General features: G+C 36.3%; 1 protein-coding gene across 4 annotated transcripts in view; it reads left to right on the top strand.

The window, feature by feature from the left end:
- Window positions 1-21,916, top strand: part of LOC123880936 — an 85,669-nt gene that overhangs the window by 3,846 nt on the left and 59,907 nt on the right. For 2 of the 4 annotated variants that reach the window (XM_045929370.1, XM_045929365.1), the window contains exon 1: window positions 12,301-12,492. The exons of the other annotated variants lie outside the window; for them this stretch is intronic. The gene's annotated coding sequence lies outside the window, so the exon portion shown is untranslated. Of the gene's footprint in view, window positions 1-12,300; window positions 12,493-21,916 lie in introns of those variants that run through there. 4 annotated transcript variants of the gene reach the window in all.

Raw genomic sequence — 21,916 nt, forward strand, 5'->3', positions numbered from 1 at the left:
GTTCTCATCGTTTGTCTGAGATTCCAATTTGTGGACCACAAGGCTTAGAGAAAATTGCCAATATCGCCGAAATTTTCCAATCGAGCAAAATAGGGCGCTGCCTGCTACGAGTAAATTCTGTTAAAGCAGCAAACAGAATGTTAGGAATGCGGACCTAGTAACTATAATTAGCTAAACTGTCCTATGCAGTATGGAGCAGTCTACATCGTTCCTGGTACGTCTTTCACCACTAACAGACGTGTCTTTAGCGCTCCTGGACATGTTCCTTTTTCTTTTGCCTTTTGAAAAGATTAGATAATTGAAGTTTCTTACTGGTTCTTCTGTCTTGACATTTTTATCAGAGCCATAAGTTTGTTTACGCACATTGCCAAAGAAAAATAAATGTTCTTGAATTTCGAATTTTTCAAGCCATGCAAAATTGTTACAAGTTACAATGCATTACTTCAAAAGTAATATTTTTACATACGCATCATGCTTTCTAAAACATGCTTCTTCTTTATAGAAATAAAATACTAGTAACAAGAACACTTCAAATAATTTTGTCGAAAAATTCTGTATTAAGTAGGTAGTGGTAGTTGTGTGGAGTAATCTTCGTTTTTACAACATCTTTGAAAATAACCTAGCCATCATCATCCCGGTGGCTCTTTTCTAAAATCAATGATGTTCACAAATTGTATTTTGGCGTTAAAGAAAGGTTGAGGAAAGGTATTGGGTTCTGTTATTCATAGGTGGGTACAGGTTTTAAAATTTGAACATCTAGGTTCAACTCGTGTATGAAACGCTCATTGCGAGTCACTATAATTAGGCGAACTCTCCTATGCAGTATGCACGAATGTGGATAATTCCGGGAACGTCTGTCAGGCTGCGTCACTTAGCACGCCGACGTGTCTCGAGCGTTCGTACTCGAAGAATATTCTCGACGCTCTACATGTCAGACATAAGTGCATAATATCTTGAGCCCTAATAAGTGCAGCTAGTTATTTTATATGAAATGTTATGATAAATTGAAGTCACCATCTAAAAAAAACCCACTCCAAAAATTAAGATGAACTCTAGCTTACGTATACTTATCACGGAAAGTATGATATCACTGGGTTATTTAGTACATAATAATAGACAACGGATATCATGAAATAAATCAAAATACCCTCCTTAAACTATAATTTAAAGACATCCTTTTTGCCTGTAAATGCAGAGTCACAAAACACCGATCTATATTATCGAATACCTAAGTTACTCGCTTTACATTGCTAACCGCCGATTCACTTACTTTTTTATTAGGAGGAACAGAGTTTCCAGCCATTCATGATTTGAAAGTGCCTGTAAAAAAGTCCCATAAATATTTAAACAGTAAAAAACTCTGTTTGAATGTTAATTTAATTTTTAGTTAGGAATAAAAACAGACAATATAATTTCGTCACAAGGTGGTGCATCCTTACTCTGTGTATCTTTTCAAAAGTGATTTCGTCTCTTTTCCGTTTACCGCTAGTTTTAAAAGACCCTCTCAGAGTTAAAATTGCACGCGCAACACAACTGCGCACTTTATGTCTGTCTTTTATGTATCATTGTTAGTTTGTTACTTAATTCTACAAGAAGGCGGTGGGAGTTAGGAAGATTGGGATGCGTTTATCGAATCAACTGGCTCGTACGATGCTTTGTGATCGCCAGTTCGCACGACAATCTCACTAAATGGCTATCATAAACCTAAACTATCTTATAGTTAGTAATTGGATACAATAAACAGACAAAATCAAGGTTTTTTACAAAGTTTTTTTAGGTTAACTTATCGGTATGTTGTAATTCCGACAGATTTTTCGAGACGAGTGGAAAATATATGTAAAACATGTCTGGTTTGGATTACAATATAGATTAATACAATTGAGCATTTCTGAAGATAGAATATGAACTTTGGAAATCTGATGGCAAAGTTTGGTCTCATCTTAGTTCATGATTTGTTTATGATGTATACCTACTACATAAAGAAATTTCGGTATTGAGTACCTATTCATCACAATCAGCCTATTAACCTAACTCTTCTTTATACACTCATATTGCATTCTGGACATTATATAAGTTTTTTGAAGAACAACTCGGCCTTCTACCGTCCTCACCATTGAATAGGGAAATATACCGTTATCTATGGTCTTCAATAAGCCACATCTTGCTACCTTTGGCATGTTCTCTATTTTCATCCTATAATACTAGATCTCCTCTCCTAACAGATGGACGACCTCGGTAATCGGTGTTACAAGTCATCATATTGAGCGTATTATAACAAGTTCATTAATTATGATCAAAGCTGGGCATAGGTCTCTCTACACGCCACAATCTTGCGCTTGAATCCAGCGGCTGTCTGTGACTTCTTTGATGTCGTCTGTCCACCTGGTGGTAGGTCTTCCACCACTGCGTTTCCTGTTCAACGTCTCCATTACAGCACCTTTCAAATTAATTCATTAACATCAAATTTGACTGCACGCCAATCATAAGGAAGTCTCAATAAAGCAAAACTTGCATATTGTTCCGGAAGTTATTACTCTCATAACCATAAAGTAACAAAGCAATATATTATAAGTATAATCGCGACGTTCATCGCTGCTGCATAACGTCGAAAAACGCATTTCCTATATGGTGGGAGAGGATGCGCGCGCGTATACTACAGAATTATATCCGCAAGTTGTTAATTGCAAACATCAGATACATGCTTTTGAGCAGATGGTTAACACTTAACAGAGATAAACGCTCTGGTAACATTCACAAAACTACCGCTATGTGAACTGGTTACAATAATTCACGTTAATGTACACTTTTACAGCCTTGCTAATAAAAATTTACATACAAATCATGGCTTAAACACATTTAACAGTTCATCATCTTCTAATATGTATAAAAGGATGTGACTAACTGGCGATCTATCAACCACTCAAACTATGTATTAGACGGATCCGGCTAAAAGGCGTGCAACTAGCTGTTGTGACGTAGACATCCGCTAAGAAAGGATTTTTGAAAATTCAACCCCTAAGGGGGTAAAAATTGGTAGGTTGGTAGTCGCAGGCATAAGCTACTTCAGTCATACATTCAATGCAGTGTGTACTGAATTTTTTTATTTGCAAATGTACAACTGATTTTATCTGATTACCCAAAGCTTCAAAAGTTAGTGGTTTTATGCTTATTTCTGAAACTAAAAATAGTATCTTAAATGGTCGAACTACCAAAATAATACCTACCTCTTGGTCACGGCCCTTAGCCGAAGTGAGACTTTCGTCTATGGAACGACACATGCGGAGAAACCCTGCCTTCCGTAATCAAAAGACCTGAAGAGAAGGACGTCTTAACCACAAGGCTATCGCCGCTTCATCAAATCACATAAAATGACTAGTCAATAATCGATTCTTTATTCCAAAATGAAATAAAAGACCATACCCATTACGTTACACAAGACAATTTTCGCAGCGATTAAGCTTCTATCAAAAAAAATGTTACGTGTCTAACAAAACACCAGTTGCATTCACGATTATATTATTGGTTGGTACTCGATTGTGAACCGATTTGTTACAAAAAGAAGAATTCTGTTCCCAGGCGAACTTTCACCTGTCAAACTAACAATATAGCCACTTAATTTTTAGAGTTCCTTTAAGAACCCTTATAGGATTACTTTGGTGTCTGCCTTTCGTGTCTGTCAAGACCCGTCGTCAGGGAAATCAAAACCTATGGACTTCCCGTTGACCTAGAATCATGAAATTTAGCAGGTAGCTTTGTCTTATATCACTAACTAAAAGGGAAAATCCGAAAACCCTGAATTTGTAATTACAAGGTGGGTAAAAAAGTGTAATTTCTCGTACGATGGTACGGAACCATCGTGTGCGAATCCAACTCACACTTGACCGGTTTTTTTAACCGCCATTAGCATTACGTACGTGGGACTAATCAACTGTGTCATCTATTCTACACATGTTACGAGATTTGTTGTATTCTAGAAATTTGTTGGAACAAGAGCGCGGTACTTTGTGAAGTTTTTGGGTTCGCCTTTCGACCAAGAACGGTATTCTAAATAGACCAAGTGTGACTAATGAATATTGCATGTAGAATTTGTTAATTGTTAACTGTGAGACCCGTCGAAAACGCGTCTTTTTCTGTTATGCCTGATTCTGTATGCAACAAAATGCATGAACTGCTGCGGTTCTTGTGGTAACGGATATGCAGAAGACCCAGACTCATCTTGACCGTTCACTGTACCTACTGTGATTACTGCTATCCAATGTTTTAACTTAAAATCATAACCCTTCCTTTTGGCTTTGTTGTAGTCGGTTAACAAGTGTAAATTAAAAATTTATAACACCCCCGACAAGTGAAGGTTACAGTAACTAGAAAAGACCGAAAAGACCTGATAACTTTCAAACGGCTGAACTGAATTTCTTGGACTATTCTGCGCCTACTATCTAAAGTATCTGAGTTTTCCAAAACATGATTTTCAAATAAATAAATAATTATATATTTAGGCAACGTCCATCTTGACAGCTTGACATTTGTCAATTGACATAATATTATGAACCTAACGGTTATCTAACCTTCTTTTCTACAAGAAAACTAGAAAAGAGCTGATAACTCTTAAACGGCTGAACCAATTTTTTTGGATTATAGCTAAGAACACTCTCGATCAAGCCACCTTTTAAACAAAAAAAAGTAAATTAAAATCGGAACATTCGTTTAGGCGCTACGATGCCACAGACAGATACACAGATACACAGATACATAGATACACACGTCAAACTTATAACACCCCTCTTTTTGGGTCGGGGGTTAAAAAAGGGTTGCTGCCAAGTACAGCAACATTTTAATCATGTAAGGTAGTTAGTGGGTGCTATTTTTAAAAAGTTGATATTAAAAGTACCAGATCTACTGAGGTCAAATAGGGAGGGTCCATAAATCTTTATAAAAGTCCGTAACTATGTAGTAAGTAGTTAAATAAATAGTTTATGGTACCTACTATGTGGGACTTTATCTAATGTATGTAGGCAAGTAATGATTTATTATCTTGAGAATGGGGTAAAGAAACGATTATTGTTGCGTGATCTAACATAGTTATTGCAGAAAGATTATGTCGTTGTTTTGCGAAAAAAGCTTGCTTCATTGTTCCAATTTTTCTGCTCATGCGGACATAATTAGTTGTATTGATTTTTCTATTGCTTGTTTGATAATAGCGAATGAATAAGTAAATCACTTTTAGGATATCTTTAGTAGCATTGAAGGATCAGGAAACCATAAGAAATGCAAAACTTTTAAAAAGTCTAGCATTCCTTTCTTCTATGTATTCAGACCATAGTATATAGTATTAGCTAGCTAAGACTCCCAGATTCAACAATTTCGTCAAATTGTTCCGGTGCCTCTGAAACATCATGCAATATTCAAGACTTCAAGAATAAATTATTCTTGAAAATATGGCATCTACTCTTCATTGTCCATCATATTGACAGAGTTGTTGTAGCTGCTACACTGCAGAGTGAACTATAAAGAAGAGAAATTATTGACGTGTATATTCGTCAAATATAAAGCAGAGCCAAAATGCGTTACCTTTGAGAAAGGACTCGCCATAATTATTACTCTATTAACCTGTCACCTGTCATTTCAAAAGTACGATTTAATACGGAAAACACTAAACCGTACTTTTGACATGACAGTTGACAAATAGACCAAATATGGCGAGTCCTTTCTCAAAGTTAACGCATTTTAGCTGCTTCATATTTATCGAATACACATGTCAAAGATAATAGTCATTGATAATTTATTGCCACGAAATTGGATCACGTCGGCAGCTCCATTTATAACTCCATCGCACGAGTAAACATTTACCTTATAAATATTAAAATATGAACACCGTAATTTAATTGGTTTCGTTGCAAAAGACCTTGACCTTCTAACCGTGGCTTTCAGGTTTCAATAGTAACTAGGGAATTCATATTTCAGTTTCCTTTTCAAAGTTGAGGCGGCCCGTGGCTTCTGCGGTTTCCATAGTTCTCCACTATTCATATTTTCATTACGAGATATTTGTGAGCGCATGAGCGACGTCGTTAGCTTAACCATGAAAGGCTGTGCGACCTTTTATAACATTCTATAGTTCACAGACAAAAACCTCTACGAATGGCTTTCATAAAAAAAGTTCTGCACATAAAGTTTTTTGTAGAAAAATTGAAGCATTGTTGTAAGTTCCTTTATTATTCGGCAACATGAAAAGGCATTCTATAAACGGATATCGTTATTCAAGACGTATAGATAGAATCAGTTGTCAAGTAAAATCTGAGAGATGCTATCTATAGCTATTTGTTAAAACGATATTCAAAGAAAACTGATGAGTAACTAGTCTTTACAGCGGCTATTAGAAGTTGATAAAGAAGCTAATATAAAATTTAAAAGATATTTTATTGTTGCCAACTAGCGATCAACCTAACTTTTTCTATGAAACTTTGTTTTATGAAACTCCATAAGTAATCAACGTACTGAAATATACTATGGTATGTAATGTACTATGATGAAATAACCTAGCGGCACATATACCTAGTATTGGATATAAAACTGATTCAGTCCCCCTATATGCAGTGAGCTGACTAAATGAGTTCAATAGTCACTAACGTGTTTGCAATTTCCTGCCATGCACCACACGACGCTACGGACATTCATTCTGTTACTCATTTTATTATTTCTGCTTTCTTAAATTCACTCATCATGCTTTTTCTAGAACAAGTCTCTGGATTTTTCCACTCAAAAATTTTGCTATGTTACTATCTGTTGTATTGTAAAGAAAGATTTCATAACTATTTTATTAAATCTTAAATTTCCGTCAATTTTCTTTATATTCTTCTGTGTTATCCAGTTGAAGATATCGTCCATCTACCAAGTTTAACTATTTAATTTTAACTAAATGGATTAAATGGGTTAATGTTTAACTATCATTGTTTTCAGTAAACTGTGTTTTAAAATAAAGACGTTCGCAATCAAGCAATCAACTTCAAACCTCAATTACTTACTTAAATTGTACCGACTTCTTGAGAGGGCTCTCTCCGTCACTCGTTTCCACTCGTTTCATACAATCGTAGTTCCAATTTCATTTGAATACTAAGCAATCTAAGTCCATGAAATTTTGCAGACATATTCTAGAAACTAATATCTATGTCTGTGGTTTTCCAGATTTCTGTTAAAATATTCGGTTTCAAAGTTACGCGGTCTTAAAATTTTCATACAAATCTTGGAGCCCTTGTAATTTTAAAACTACATATTTTTAGAAAAATCTAAAACACCACAGACACAGATATTAGTTTCTAGAATATGTCTGCAAAATTTCATGGACTTTGGTTGCTTAATATTCAAATGAAATTGGAACTACGATTGTATGAAACGAGTGGAAACGAGTGACGGAGAGAGCCCTGTTAAACGTCGTTTGTTTTCTTTTACGTAATGCTAGCGTAAGATGACCGGTAATCGACCCTAATTCCACAGTCTGGTGCAATCATTAATCACCACTACCAGGTCCTTGCATTTGTTACTTGAAATAACAGCTTTTTATTGGCTAATTGTAATTGTAACTCTATATACATTAACTAAACCAATTCAGTCTTATGAATAAACATTTTGTTTCCTAATTCTCTATCAAAGTCAAAGTTTTATAAGTTTAACTTTGTTCAAAAGAAGTTCTTCATCTCGAGTGCGGATAGTCAAAGTAGATACTAACTTCAATAAAGTAACACATCTATGCATAGTACCTATAAAATAAAATCGCTTCCCGCTGTCTATATCTATGAACGCTTAGATTTTTTTAAATACGCAACAGATTTTAATGCGGTTTTCATCAATAGATAGAGTGATTCGAGAGAAAGGTATATATGTAGGTACCATAGTTTAATAATGTTTCGAGTTAATTTGATAAAATATGACGATCATTCTTTAAGATGTTGGGAGAAATCAAGCCGACTGAGTGCTTTCATTGAAAATTAACTAATATTATAGGAGAAAGGTAGATTAAACTCAAAAACTACTTAACTGCTTTAAAAAAACACTATAAAATATATAGAATCACGATAAATAAATATAGAAAGCTACATTATCAGCAAGTGGACTATATTTTATTTTATCTATATTTTATAGTGCAATAGTTCCTCTTCCGTACGAAGCCGGGACGGGTCACTAGTGTTTGTGTATGCTCAAGCTTCCGATATTTACTCAGCTTTTCAATGCTTCGTTGGTTTTGTACTCGTGCTCTTTGTATAGTTCACTTTTGTCATTCGCTGCATTTTACCAATATCACTCTGCAACACAGAACACCGGTGTTCTGTGCTCTGCAATCTTCATTGATAAAAGCTTTTTATCAGAGTATAAAACTGTGCGATCAAAACACGACCATCTTGTATAAAAGTGTTTATCTAAAGAATTTCCTTCTTATACTTATAATAAGTTATAGTGTGCCCTACTTGTAATGCCTACAGCAGTTTTCAGTTAAAACTCTTCGATCCCTTTTTCAAACTCTGCTTCCAGACACAATTTGTAACTTGTCCGATAAAGGCTTAAAACATTCAAGCCACGTATATTATGTTAAGGTTGTCTAATATAAAGCGAACATATTTTCCAGATTGGTTCGAATTTGGGTCATGAGTACATTTTTGGCATTTCGTAGTCAAATCATATTTTATTACGACAAGTACTTCAACTCGTAAATATCGACAATATAATAGAATAGAAATATTTACTTATTTTTTACTCAAATAAACTTTAACAAATGCTTTTGAATCATCACTGGTATTTACCACTACTGGTTAGTGGTTCGAAATGCCTTTCCTACCGAGATCTAAAGATTGCCGCAACAGTAGAATTTCGAAGTTATAAAAATGATTGATGTATAATAAAAATAATAATAATTTAAATAATTTAATAATCGAGTTGTATGAAAGACGCTTGATACCTTGTTTCGAGAGCCACTCTAACGCCAGCTGAAGGGGCAGTTAACAGTATATTAAATTGTTAACTCTGTAATTCCTGACGGTTTTAAAAATAAGTATCTCGCTGAATATAAGAATGTTATGATTCTTTCAAAAGTTTTATTTTGAAGATATTTTTATTTTACTAGGTGATGCCCGCGACTTCGTCCGCGTGGATTTAGGTTTCTAAGAATCCCATGCGAACTCTTTGATTTTCCGAGATAAAATTAGTCTATGTCCTATCCCGGGGTGCAAACTAAAAAAACTAGCAGACAGACAGGCTAATAGACAGGCAGACACATTGTCGCATTTATAATACTAAGTATTAGTATGTCAGTATCCGTATGGATGTACCGGTAGGTATGCATCTTGCACGCTGTATCATTTAAATTGATCTGTTTTAGCAGAATTTGTTGTTTCTTGTTTATCACATATCTGACTTGCACGAAGCAAGACAAATTAAAAAATACTACTACTAGATATACTTAGGTACTTAATGTTGGTCACGGTGCTTGTCCTAGAATTTCTTCTGAGCTATACAGGTTTTGCTACGACGTTTTCCTTCACTAAAGGGCACATACGGTACTAGGTCTAGTAGTAACTTTAATTTAAAAAAATATAGGATGGATAGGTAAACATCTTACCTATTAGGTTATCATTGGTATACATAATATACTACTATCATCATTGGTACTACACATTTTCACTAGGCCATCAGTTGTCAATTTTGTTTTCTTACTTGTTACTTTACCAATATCGATACATAAATATAAGAGGATAAGCACACTGATTGACTTGTGCATAGCTCAAACTGCTTCTTTTATACACAGAAAATGCCTAACGCATACCCCTCAGTCAGGGGAAATGAGGAGGTTATATGGGGCTTGCACCCACTTAAACCTGTGATTGTCCCTCAAAAGACTGGCGGTTGCGGGGGTATCACTAAGTAGTATTCACCACGGTCCTGCCAGGTTTTGACCCGCCACCAACTGGCAGGCGCAGGCAGGTCCCATCGCTAGGCTGGCTGCTACCAGATCCGTCTCAGAAGCGCGCCTGAAACACAGCGCACTACCGCCTGACCTGTTTATATTTCGGTTGATGAATGCCCCTTTCGCCCGTCAACCGTAGGCCGGTAACTCATGGAGGCTGGAGAGAGATCCACCATCAAAATTTCCCTCTCACGTTCCGCCGCCTCCTTTACGGACATCACCTCTTCGCAAAAGGAGGCAGCGGCACTCCACACCGCTAGTGGGTCTAGAAACTTTAAGGTTCCCATGAAAGTTGGCCCTATAACGCAGAACCCCACTAAGAAAGGATTTTCAAAAATATCACTCGAATTAATCTGGGACGGGTCAGCTCAACTAGTAAAAGATAAATTAACAAGATTTGGTTCTCAATAGCTAATGGTATCTATTTATATATATCTGCACTGAGCTTGATAGAGCTCGTTAAATGTCTCGTTATAATTAGCATAGCGCGCTCTAAATTCATCTCGATTCCAGCAACGTTTCTCTCTTCCCTAAACAATATATCCAGGACAATTTGTCGCAGCTAAATGTGATATATCATTCCCATAAAGATGACAGACTTTTGAAGATTTCTTTATTATTCGTCGTATAAATCATTTTTATATGCCGCCCATTGCTAGTTACAATTTATTTCTAGATTATTTTTAATTTTATGTTTTAATCCGATATATCCAAATAGAAGATTAAACTTCAGTGATAGATATCACAATTTACAACCTATATTATAAATGCGAAAGTGTGTTTGTTTGTTGATTTGTTTTTCTATCACGCTGCAACGAAACAACGGGTTGGTCTGATTTTTTACATGGATATAAAGTGACATAGGCTATTCAACTCGGAAAGTCAAAGAGTTTCCACGGGATTTTAAAACCTAAAGCTCGGGTATCAGTTAATATGATAAGAAATCTAAAGGATTGTTCAGAGCAAAGTTTGAAAGATGTAAAAAATATTTTCTTATGAGTAGGATAAGCTGTGATAGTCTAGTGTTTAGTAGTCGTCCGCCTCCTCCGCCTCCTAATCGTAGGTCAGGGGTTCGATCCTTGTCACGCACCTCCAACTTTTCGTGGTTATGTGCGTTTTAAGTAATTAAATATCACTTGCTTTAATGGTGAAGGGAAACATCGGGAGGAAACCTGCATGCCTGAGTGTTCTCCAAGTGTTCGCAAAGGTGTGTGAAATCTGCCAATGCCCAAAAACTCTTCTTACTCTGAGGTTAGGATCTCTATCACAAAGCTCAGACAAGACACTGTTAAAACGAGACAGCGTTATATCGCTGGCATAAATCTGTCTCGTTTGAACTGAAATTTAAGTCTGAGCGTACTTTGACTTTGTCAAAGTACGCTCTATAGATCTTCATTTGAGAGGAGGCTCGTGCTCTGTAGTGAGTCGGCGATGGGCTGATCATGATGTAGATGATGAGTATAAGCAAAAAAGAGTTGTTTTCGACATGGGGAGAACAAGGCTTTATATTTTTCTGATCGGAAAACGGCAGCTGCACATTTCTCTGCTTCAGTAGTTAATCAGTAAAATGATTGTCTGAGCCTCCATTATGATTATTCAGATTACATCTGCCTCACTGAACGCGATAAATCTTAGAACAATAAACATGGCACGGTTTTGGGTCAGAGTGATTTATATGATTTATTTATTCTCATAATAGTTCATATAATACTAACTGATCGCTCCGGCTTCGCTTGAGAGGAATTTCTGAAAATCCTTTCTAGGTTTTCTTTAGAAAACCTACATGCAAAATGTCAAATTTCTAGACCAAGTGGTTTGAGCTGCACCTTGATTGTTAGTCAGTGATTATGAATATATAAAACTATTTTCATTTCTTAGCTTCAATTGAAAGAAGGTAGAGAAGCAGAGAAGAAGTAAAAATATTGTATCTGTTTGAATTCATTTCTCAAAGTCGAAATCATTGATTGAGCATTCCGAAAACTTAGAACATGAAATTGTTGGTTCTAGCTAAACCTAAACACAGTCATTAATTCAATTGCATTTTCAATGGAGTGCATTTCGGTAGATTACATAAAGTTTGCAGAACACGATTTTTATTAAGCTGATTAACATATCAGTTCAGTAGGTGGGGTACATATACACATACTGCTTTCAGTAACTCTGCTTTTATTTACAAAACTGTATACGCTTCCGAATATAATTTTGTAAACTCATAAAACAGGTATATAAATTTACTAGAAACAATAAACAGACTACACAGAACCAAAATTGTGCGAGTTCTCGCTTCACGCAGCAAAGCCGACTCAACAAATTGCTATGCAGTCAGAATCCTCGACGATTCAGTAGTTACGCTCACTCTCACGTCGACGTTGGACGCACCGCGTGCTCCCTGTCACAGACTAACATTTTGCTTTATATACTTACATGTGCACTTATCATTGGTTCTTTTAATTTTGTTACCCTGTGTCGTCCCAAGTGAACTTTTGTTACTACTAACGGACAGATTCGCTATATCCTGTTCGGCGCTGGGGTTGGTTTGATGTGTAAGTATGCTTTTGACTGTTTTAATTATCGTTACTTTTAGTGCGAATCGTCCTGACGTTTTAACAAGTTTACAGATATTAACAACGTTATTTTGGAATACAATTTTCGCAACTTGCTTTAATATTATATTTCTATAGTTAACTAGCGCTTCACTTGTTAATCGTGATCAAGCCGTAAATCGGATTCAAGTCGACTGATTTTGATGAAAGTTAAGAGTAGATAGTATTTAAGTCTTAACTACATAAGTATGCTAAAGTTTCGTCTCAACAATTTCAATACTTTTTGGTTGAAATCCACTAAATTAATAATATCAAACAATGGTAGAGATTTCATAAAAATTCAGATTTGGGAATAATTTAATAAATTACTCGAATACTAGGACAGTGAGTTTGAACATTTTATTGACAAAAGTCAAAGCTAATGAGATTTTATTGGATACATGATCATTTAATGCATTTGTATAAATCTAGGTACTAAGTATCCGCGTAAGTATATAGAGACCGGTTGGAAAGTGACGTTTTGTTAACGGAACCGGATTTTGTACGTATGTACTTATTAGTATTAAGCTAATTCACGAATTGTAGAGCTTGTAGTGTTTGACAACTTTCTTTTTATGTATTTGGCAGATTATCATTAGGTCTATGAGTTATCTATGTTAACTTTATTATTAACTGCAACAGTTAAACCATTTTGTGGTTTAACTGTTGCACAAGTTTTATTAATTAAAGAATCTTGGATTTCTGTTTGTTTCGATTGAAGGTGCGCAAGCTTAATATTATTACCATTGTAATGCAAAACTAAATTTACATTTCTGAAATATGTAATTAGCATTAATAATAATGTTAAAGCCAGGCTAGAAGCCCTTGCGAATAGTCTGGCAGCGAATAGCTAAAACGAGCTACAATAGAAGAACTGTCTTGTGGACAATAAAGCCAGGGATGAGTTTGAGCATTGAGCCCTATGAGAAGAGTTTCTTGATGGAGTGACCTTCTCCCAACCCTTAACGCACTCATATAATCTGATTATAGTCCACATAAATGACTGACTGCAGATAGCCTAGAAATATCAAAAAATAACATCTCTGAAAGCAGACGTGTCAATTTAGTTTCGTGATTTATGTAAGTACAAAAGACCAATACTTATTTTGCTGAATTTTTACTTGGCTTTTATTGTATAAAGTTTATCAACAATGGGGTTTATTAAGTTAGGACTGATAACTTTATTAAGTTAGAACGAAGTATAAGATAAAAATAATGAACCGCCCTAAAAATTATATTAGGTATATGAACCGAATTTTCATTTCATCTTATCATCTCTACATTCGTCGCTCGAACTTTATAAATTAACTTAATCAATTCAATCATGTACTAAAACGAAGCTCAGGCCTCAAAGTGCCCTTAGACGCTTGTAATCCCACTTTACTACCCAAGATCCTATGTGATTCCACTTTAGTGATGAAAAAGGTCAAATAGCCTGACCTACTAAGGGTATTACTAAAAGTAATATTCCTTAGTGATTTTTACTAACGGTAGCAAAAGAAAGACCTGGGTATTTTATTTCTTCTGAAAGAATTTGTCTAATAACATGTGACGACTTCCGTGGCGCAGCGATGAGAAGAATTTACAATTTCTAAATTGTTTCTCATCTGGTCTTGTAGGAGGATTCGACTGTGGCTAGTTATCGTATTACCACGGTAAAGCTGTGCCGCAAAGCGATTTAGCGCGCCGCGCCGTGTAAAAACGGTTAAAGAGTATGGGTTTAGTAAAAACTGCCACACTTCTTCCAAGTTAGCCCGCTTCCATCTTAAGACTGCATGGTCACTTCAGTTAACACCAGGTGAGATCGCAGTCAAGAGCAAACTTGTAAAAGAATTTAAAAAATGAAGAATATATAATTTGAGCAAAAAAAGCTGATTGCTGTCAGTTTAGAAGATTAAATGATGAATGTGATTGAAAATCTTAATCTTAACTAATTAGATTAAGATTTTCAATCAACTTTGGTTTCATATTGTTGCATTCTGGTGTTTTAGTCTAGTGTTAGTGTTGCAAAAATGTTTAAAAAATTATTTACACCTGCCTTTTGTTGCAGTATTTTTAGGTTATTGCAATTATATTAATTGCCAGCTAAATTGGCACACTAAATATGCATAATGCATACTATGCAGTCGAGTAGGCCACTAAATAGAAGTTGTTGATGTTTGAACTTTGATGTAAGTACTTTAAACAACTACCAGTTAACTAATTGAAAGAGATATGCAGCTGTCCAGAGATGCAGATGCTTAAAAAGTAAACTTGCAGTCACACTTGTAATTTATTCTGTTTATTCGCTTACCATCAGTGCAGCGGCGTACAAATTCAGGGTCATTTAAAATATTTATCTTACTAGAGTAAATGAAAGCTTTATTGCAAAAATACAGACAATAAATAATAAACTAGGACACAAAGAAGGCGATTGTCCCAGGTAGTAAAAAAAAGTTAAATACGATAATTCTGTAATTTTATAATTATAAGGCTATTATAGTTTTTAACTAATCATAACTTTTTTAGGCCCTGATAAAAGTTTATGTAAATTGTAACATTTCATTCTATTTGACAAAACAAAGTTATAGAAAGTCCGCCAACATAAGTCTTGTTCAAAGAAAACTTGGTAATAAGATACCTATTTCAAAGTTTCCTCAAGAGAGGTTCTGCTCTCTATAGAATTAAGAGCCAATTCTTTCCCTCTAAGAGCAAGATTATGTCAAAAAATTAATATTCTCGAAAAACTTTTAACAGAATTCCAATACAATTAACACAGCAGGTGCGGTTGTAGATTTTTATCTCTTTATTCTTTAGTTCCTATAACTGCCTTTCCATTGCAAATAAAGTCATAATATACATTTTTATTTGCATTAAACTTTGAGCTTTTCTGAGAGCAAATATTTAGGAAGGTTATTTACTCATTGGCAGATGTAAGTATCTGTGTAGATAAAGTTTAAGATCTGCCAGATCCCCCGCGTGTGATTTATTTTCATAGTAATATATTGTCGGTAAATAAACACCTGATGGTTAACGTATTAACTACCGGTCAATGCACCCGCCATGTTGTTTTTAGATCATCGACCTTTTCAATTATAAATCTCTAGTTTCGGAGCGAGACTGATATACTAGCGAAATACTTTCTTATACTGGACTTTGTGGTTCACTTTCTTACTTGTTATACTATAATCAAATTAAACATTTTAAATTGAATTTAGTATGTTATTCCTTCAACGTTCTCAGTGTTCAACCAATTTAGTATTCTTCCATAATAGTCGCAATAATATAATTTACAAAATACTTAGATTATGTAACAATTTTTGAATTATGAATAAATAAACTGTTACGAAAATTTGGTGAGTGTGTGTGTAATAACAGTGCGTGTTTGCAAAACATAGTTTGTAGAGATTGCTTTAGCAATAGTAAGTTGCCTTTGCGCCCTTCTTGCATAGTTTCTTCTGTATCCTTGTATTGTTGATACATATATTACGTGTGCAATGAAGATTTCTAAATAAATAAAATAGTTAGCTTTGAACCTCTCAAACTTGATAGGTAGTTAGTTTTTTAATGATAGGGTGCGTAGTCAATTTATATTCTTTAGTTTACAGTGTTGTTAAGGTTTCTCTTCACAGACCCTTTCAACTAAACGAGAGGCATGTGCTTACAGTAGTGTACTCGTATAAAAGTTACACAATACCAATAGCTTAACATCAAAAAAGGCATTTAAATCCTTAACGGATTTAATTAAATACCTTTCTTGTGTTAAGCATCGAAGGGAATGTATGGAATGGCTATTCCGAACCAAAAGTCGTGTTCTAAAGCTGTCAAAATTAGTAAGACTGGGCAAAAAAGTTGCAGCCTGCAAAATTTTTGATCGGGATGAAAAATCTAATGCGTATTCTTTGCGCAGTAGACAACATAGACATCGTTGCTATTCGTTTTAAGCTCTTCGATTTCTTCTAGTTATATTCCAGTATCTATATTATTTTTAGCCATGAGGAAGTTATAATAATTTTATTTCGAAATGATCATGATTGTCTTCTCGACCAATTTGATCGAAGATTGATCGATGATGTCACCTTATCGTAGTTTAGAATCACTGCTATTTCGAGCGTAATCACTTCAATAAAAAGTAAAAGACCATAATTTGCTTTCGTTACACAATGGAACCGTTGTTCGTCTTCACCAGTCATTTTCGTGGCTATCGAATAGAAAGGTGAAATTCGATATTACGTATTTGATCTCCATAACATCTCTAGTCCGAAAAACAAAATTTCAATGCTTTAGTTTAGTATTTTCGTGTTAGTATTTTTGTGTCGTGCTTGAACTAACAATAATGTCAGAAAAATTATGGAGTTAGTTAATTTTGAACCGGTCAATGGTAGATAATTCAATAATTTTCTATGTTATGACTCATGATGTATGAAAATACTCGTTGCAGTTTTCAGTATGTGATTCTTAAGGACTAAAAATCGGACAAGTGCGTGTCGGAGTCGCACACGAAGGGTTCCACACCATCATAACACTTTTTTATTTTCACGGCGGCCTTTTTGAACTTTTTATTATTTGTCATTTACAGACGGGCGGACAACGGAGGCTTAGTAGTAGGGTTCCGTTGGCATTCCTCGGGTACGGAACCCCGAAAATCTGTATCGTGCTTGTCGTTGAGATGATTAAGAACGCTGGTTATTACTCAGGTCAAATAGCTAATGATGCGTGCAATCCCGTTTGGATTTGTTAGGTAATTAACAGTAGTTGGGTAATAACTAATAATAATAAACAAGCCAATTAAGCGAATAATGCGCAAATTGAACAGCTTTTAGAATTCCTTTCAATTAACTAGCATGTATTAATATGGCAGAATCATACTTTGATTTTGCCGACGCGACGTTAGAAAATTTACCTTATGTGTTCACAACTTTACACTAGGCATTTCTGTTACTTGCTGATATTCAAAATATTTCTTTAGTAGATCAATATCTCAATAAATTATCTATTTATTAATAGGTTGTTTACTTTATTTTAACAATTTAAATTACCTAGTAATCTTTAACATAACTTGTAAATAGCCATTTCCAACTATAGTCCTGTACCATTGTTGGGTTATCGGCTTGTGGCATCTTTTGTTTTAAAATATAGAAGAAGCTATCACGCAAATGTCATTTAAAAGCAGCTAGTTCTTGGCATTCGATTTATTCTGTGAGTTTTGTCTGATTTTTCTCGTAACAATTTATTTATGTATTTTCTCGTTCCTGAGCAAGGATTGGTAGATAGGTATTTTTATAGACTACATAATTGCTTTATAGTTTATGGTTTGTAATTAAGTGTCTATTAAATATTATAAAAGGAGGAACATCCTCCATGAAACGTTATTTTTTATTGGATCTTGCGGGCGTGTTCTTCACTTCCAGTCGATTTCCTGTAGGGATTGTTTTGTCGGTCGCTGGCCTATTTTACTTTCATGCGACGTAATCGCGGACGTCGCCAACTAGTCTGAGATGTGTTACTACTTAGTCCTTACTAACTGACACTACTCCGCACTGGGAGCACTATGTTGTCTATGTCTGATTTTGACCATAAATGTGCGGGGCATGATAGGGACAAGAAACTAAATTTTATTCTCAAGAATTAAATTGGAACATACACAAACGTGAAGTACTAATTCTCTTGTATACAAAACTGTGGAATAAAAAAGTAAAGCAACTATTTTCTAATGCCTTCTGCAGATTAGGATACGGTTCTATTGTTAGCTTTATCCTATACATCGATGATCCTATCGACAATAACATTTGTACCAATATTATAACCATTTGGTATCAGTAAAGTAGTAATAGTAGCTGTGATAGCTTAGTGGTTAGGACGCCCACCTTCTTACTGGGAGTTCGATCCCGGGCACGCACCTCTTAACTTTTCGGAGCTATGTGCGTTTAAAAAAAATATCAGGAAAACAACGTGAGGAAACCTGCATGCCTTAGAGTTGTTCTCAAAGGTGTGTGAAGTTTGCCAATCCGCACTTGGCCAGCGTGGTGGACTCATACTGAGAGGAGACCCGTGCTCTGTAGTGAGTCGGCGATGGGTTGATCATGATGATGATGAAAGTAGTATAATAAATGGAACAAGGTAAAGTTGATAAGCGACGTATTTAAGATTGATTGGTAGTCTTGCAGATTCCTGAACTACTGGATCGTTGCCAATTTAATACATTTAGACAAATTGATCTGCTATTTCGCATACTTTCTATAATTTTGTAAATAAAGAGATAAGAGTAATTTCTCATATCGAACTTTTATGGACATTTATTTCATTCAAAAGATTTTCTGCTGCTTCCAAATGTCTAGTTCATCAAATGTTGACACAAGAACCAATATAGGGAATGAACGTATGGCATCGACCATATTGGAATGATACGAAAAATATTTTCATTTAACTTTAAGTTATGTGCCAAGAAGCGATAAGAAACTTCTCATAGATTTTATTCATATTTTGTCTGCATTCTTGTCACCGTAGTTTTGGGTAGATTTCGCTACTTGGCGAATTTTAATATTCGAAATGCGAAAGTGTTATTGCTATTTCTTCAATCACGCTGCAGCCTGCAAAAGAGCTATGGATTGACGTGATTTCTTACATAGATATATAAAATTTGTTTGTTGAACTGTTTGATTTCCCGGAATTACTTTAATTCTTGGAACTATAACTATGCGAAAAATCACGTCGATCCGTTCGCCCCGTTGCGACGTAATTAAGGAACAAACCAATAAACCAACAAACAAAAACACTTTCACATTTATAATAATGAAGTAGTGAAGATGTTATTTTTCGTTTGAACATACAAGACATTATTTTATTAAAGTTAAAAAAGTTACTATTTACATTGAAGCTGTTTTTGGTTCCTGTTTATTTGTGTTTGGATATTCCCAGCTTGCATCTTGTTTTACACACAGACATGTTTATCGTCTAGCAATAGACAGGGGTAACTCGTAAAACGATAACGACTGCTCCAACCTGAGGTGATTTGTTTGGCTTCAGTTTGAAATTATTTTTGAACTGGGCCTCTGTAGTTTGTTGTTGTTTATAGGGAAAGATTTTCAAAGTATCTTAAAGTTAGGACTTTTTTGGGAGGTGTAATATTGTTGAGAAGCTTGATAGCCTAGTGGTTAAAACGTTCGCTTCCTATTCGAGAGGTCGGAGTTTTCGACCCCGGGCACGCATCACTTTTCAGAGGTGCGTTTTAAGCAATTAAATATCCATTTGCTTTAACGGTGAAGGCAAACGTCGTGAGCAAACCTGCATGGCTAAGAATCCTGCATGTTCTCAAAGGTGTGTGAAGTCTGTCAATCCGCATTTGGCCAGCGCGGGGTGGACTATGACCAAATCCTTTTCGTACTAAGAGGAGACCTATGCTAGACAGTGATGGGTTAATCATGATCATGATGATGATTAATGTCGCTTGTTGTTACGTGTATTCAGTAGCAGTAGTTACTGGGCAAGTATTATACAGTTTCTCGGTTAAGGTTTTTTCTTACGCTCCGGCTACACGCTCCGTCTGACCGAGAACTGCTCAGTCCAATCTTTAGCAGCTTTTGGAACTGTGCGGGATACCGTCTTGCCGTCCACACGCACGCACTTAACTGTGCAAACTGCCTTGTGCAGGTAAGTTCAGATAAGGCGGAGCTTAAGTCTTTTGAACTGAACATATTTCTTGGTTTAATTTAATTTCTTCTTGAAATAAATAGCTTTCAGTTGCACCTGCAGCACATTTTACTTCGCCATTGTTACGTAGAACGGAGAAAATACCTTGAAGTTTATTGTAGGAAACAAAGACCAAAGTTTTATCTCTAGAAATTCACGTCACATTCTTCGAGCCTCAACGCTTTTAACACACCGACGCGACGCCATAGGCATAAATCGTTTCAGTTCAATCCAATCTTCCCATCCAACAGTCTATATGGGTCCAATGCTGTACAATCTTTTCAAGAGCGCGACGTCAAACACGGTATTCTGCCTTCCTTATCCACCCGCTTCTTGCCACCTTCTTCACTTCGTTCTGCACTGTGCTAATCGATAAGCGGTTTCCACTCCAGAGCACGTTTGGATCGCCCCGTGTCGTTTCGATACCGCGTGCGAATGTGTCGATGTGCTAAATTAAAGGCACAGTATAAGGAGACACAGTAGTCCGACGCCAATAATTGTCCAGGTATTCTTCTTCTTCTTCTTCTTCTCTCTGGGCTGGTTTCCGCACTTAAACGTTTCCGTCTGTTGTGCGTGCGTTGCCCCTCCCCGCCGAAGTCTTCACTCCAGCCATCCAAGCTCGCTCCAGAAGCCAAGTAGACCGCCCAGGTTGCCGAGGACTTCATGGAGTGAGGTTGGGGAACCCAAATGGCGTTCTCGTTGTTCTGCCACGACCATGCACTCCAGGAGCACGTGTGTCGGCGTCTCATCGACCTCCATGCAGGCCCTGCACAGAGGACTGTCGGTAACACCTATAACGAAAAGGTGTTTGTTTAGTGGGCTATGCCCTGTTATGAGTCCCACCACCTTCCTAAGTTTACCTTTGTCCAGGCGGAGTAGTTTGTTAGTTTGTCGTATATCTATGTTAGGGAAAGCCTCTTTGGCTTGCCTGCAGTCAGTTGCGTTTGCCCATAATTGGGAATGCTCCTTAAGTGTTAGTTCATGCAACCAAGTTTTATACTCACTGAAGGGTATGGGTACAATAGGCTGAGGCCCTGTCACCTTCAGCGTCGTGGCCTTGCGTGCTAATGCGTCCGCTGCCTCGTTTCCCTGGTCCCCATCATGTCCTTTGACCCACCGTAGGGTGATATCATTCGACATGGCGAGTGTTTCCAGAGCCTTATGGCAGTCTTGTATGAGTTCGGAGGTTGTCCAGAATTTAGCCAAAGCTTTGAGAACAGCTTGGCTATCTGAGTTAATGTTAATCTTAAAGTTTTTTACCTGTCGATTTGCCATTGCTATGGCTGCGGTTGTAATGCCTACACACTCTGCTTGGAAGACAGAGTTGTCCTTACCGAGTGCGTGACTTATTTTCATGTTTAGTTCTTGGCAGTAGGCCCCTGCTCCTGTGCCAGTTTTTGTTTTGGATCCATCGGTGTACACTTCTATTGCATCCCGTGTTGACTTCGTATCTATGTTTATCTCTGGATATATTTTGTATGGTATGTCCAGTATGTGTTGTTTCCTGGTTCTGTCACATTTCCACTCCAGGCGTGGTTCTTTGGTTATGCTTTGCACTAGAATTTTAGTGTGCCTTGTGTTCTGTTCTTTCCATAGACCTGAGGTTTTCAGTCTCAAGGCTGCGAGCGTTGCTTCTTCTCTGATTTGTAAGTGTAGGGGCGGGATCCCCAGTATGATTTCAAGTGCTGTTGTTGGTGTGGTACTCATGCAGCCTGTA

The sequence above is a fragment of the Maniola jurtina genome, chromosome 3, assembly GCF_905333055.1.
Source record: "Maniola jurtina chromosome 3, ilManJurt1.1, whole genome shotgun sequence".
Classification (NCBI taxonomy): Eukaryota; Metazoa; Arthropoda; class Insecta; order Lepidoptera; family Nymphalidae; genus Maniola; species Maniola jurtina.